Raw genomic sequence first — 2,707 nt, 5'->3', positions numbered from 1 at the left:
AAACAGTTTTTCACTCAGAATCAAGTGACAGAATCAGGGTAACCAAACAGTTTTTCACTCAGACTCAAATGACAGAATCAAGGGAACCAAACAGTTTTTTTACCAAAAGGTAATTATTCTAAAGAAACTCATTCATATGAGTTAGATCCAGAATCCTAAATCCTTAGAATCTGATCCAACGGATAATTCGAACCAAACGCCCCCTTATTTCATCCTTGGAGAGATGTGGGCTTGCAATGGATTCTTCATGAGAGTTGTGAACTCTGACTTCTCTGACAAGTCAACACCAACTCCTTCAACAGCCGTCCATTTGTAATCTCTGATCAAATTTGCTACAACAAAAACTCCAGATGCAGCACAGTTAACCCAAGTGCGGGACAAATCCTCCTCCCAGCACCAAATGGCATCATCTTAATCTCCCTATTCCCTCTGATATCAACCACTTCCCCTTTATCACCCAAGAACCTCTCTGGCTTAAACTCCATTGGCTCTTCCCAAACCTTGGGATCCAATCCCATCTCTGCAACCATGAAATTCACTTCAGCATTCTTTGGTATAACATGGCCATCCAACACAATTTCTTCAGTGACAGCATGTGACAACACAAAGTGGCCTGGTTTGTGTCTCCTTAGCCCTTCCAAAATCACAGCTTTCAATTATGGCATCTTCCCCAAATCTTCTTCTTTGATCTCTTCTTCGCCTGTACCAACAACTCCTTTGATTTCAGAATACAGATTTTCTTGGATTTCTTGGTGCTTCACCAGATTAGCCATGATCCATTGAAGAGCAGTAGATGTTGTGTCTGTCCCAGCATTTAGAAACTCTGAAGAAAGAGTCACCATTTCTTGTTCTGTGAGCTTTCGTCCCTCTTCATCATCTGGGATTTGAAGATTGAACATTGTATCGATGTAAGAGACGAATAATGCATCTGGGTTCACTTGCTTCTTCTCCTTTCGAGCTCTAATTAGAGAGCCTAGAACAGAGTCTTGTCTCTGACGAATATCAAGTAATTTCTGCCAGCGATTTCTGAAGAGAAATTTCCCCAATGTACGGAAGAAGGCAAGAGCACTGAATGAGCGGAAATTAACAAGTAAGGTTCTCTCTACATCTTCAATTTCTCTAATGACCTTCTCATCAAGTTTATCCCCAAAGCACATGAAAACCAGTAAGCAGAACATAAAGTACCGAAAGGTATCTATTACAAACACAGGCTCACCTGATTCACCATGGAATCTGAGCCTTTCCTTGAGGATTTCCAATATCCATTTGCGGGCATGAGAATGGGATTTAACCTTAGAAGGATGGAGGATCTCAAAGGTGAGATTCCGACGAAGGACTCGCCAAAGAGGACCATAGGCGGCAGTGTTGATGTTGTGTTGGTTACTAGTAATGATTCGCCTGGAAGCGCTGCTGGTTGGTGGGCGGTCAGCGAAGGCGGCTCTGTTCTCTGCAAGGGCTTTATGGGCGAGAGGATTTGTGATGAAGATGGCTGGGCGAGAGCCAACATGGAGGGTTATGATTTGGCCATACTTGTTATGGAGGTTTTGGAGGACTGATTCAATTTCAGTTACGGGTTTGTAAAGCCATACGAAGTTACCAATTATAGGTACTTTAAGAGGGCCTGGAGGGAGGGAGAGTTTTGTTTGTTTGGGTCTGCCATGGGAGGAGAGATGGAGGAAGGATTTGAGGGCTAAGCAAAGACAGAGAGAAAGGAAGAGGATGAACCAGACCTCCATTAGAGCTCTCTACACAAATGAGAAATGGTTTAAATATTTGTAGAGTGTGGTAGAGAATTTGGAGGCATAGTGTTTGAAGGAAGGGAACGAATCACAAATGAGAAAGAAACGATTTAGTGATTGTATGTAGTTTTTCAGGTCTTGAGCTGAATTGCATTTTGCTTCAATTTTCATGCCATTGCTTCAATTGGTTAGTGTCTTACCAGTAGACTGAAGGCTCAAAGTCACGGTTTCGAGTCTTCTTCCTCACCTTGTACCTTAAGGTACCCCTTTGATCCTTTCCCTTCGTCATGGTCAACGTCCATCTTAGATGATATATATAAGCATCTGCATATTGATGTCGTGGACTTCATTTTTAATTAAAAAAAAAAAAGGATAGAATTTTTCATTACTTTATTTATTCATGGAATAAAAGGAATTACTCATGGGATCCAACATTATTTAGTTGTAGGGTATATCTATAAAGAGATTGCCAATGACACATTTATATGTGTATTTAGAACTTATAACCTTCTTTTGGTTACCTTTATCTTATTTCATAAAATTTCATAAATTAGGTTAAAGAAGGGTTTTCAAAATAATTTGAAAGTATAATTATTATAATGCTATTGTCAAGATTGGTCATTGTCTTACACATTTTTTACCATACATGTGAATTGACAAAAACTATATCCTCAATAAAAGAAAAGGTATGTTGTACTTGGAGGGTAGAAAAATATAGTTACAAATTATTTAACACTTTAAGATTTTAATAAGAAATTCCCATACAAAAAACTCTTTAACTAAAGGAGAAATATGTTGTGAGCATATCATAATATTATGGGCAAATTGGCTTTGATGTACAAGTAAAAGCACATTGTGTGTTATTAGGAACGAAGATTTCAGATACAAGTATGTAGACACCTTATTTTGCCCTCGTGTTTTAAAGAATGCATGATAATAATGAACACTTGATTTGAAGTTTTGGGAGA

General features: G+C 38.9%; 1 pseudogene; it reads right to left on the bottom strand.

Annotated features, from left to right (window-relative positions):
- Positions 1-60: 60 nt before the first annotated feature.
- LOC122068405 lies at positions 61-1,972 on the bottom strand (annotated as a pseudogene).
- Between the last annotated feature and the right edge of the window lie 735 nt (positions 1,973-2,707).

Source organism: Macadamia integrifolia, unplaced genomic scaffold (genome assembly GCF_013358625.1).
Source record: "Macadamia integrifolia cultivar HAES 741 unplaced genomic scaffold, SCU_Mint_v3 scaffold3812, whole genome shotgun sequence".
In the NCBI taxonomy this organism is placed as follows: Eukaryota; Viridiplantae; Streptophyta; class Magnoliopsida; order Proteales; family Proteaceae; genus Macadamia; species Macadamia integrifolia.
This window is presented reverse-complemented; position numbering and strand designations above follow the sequence as displayed.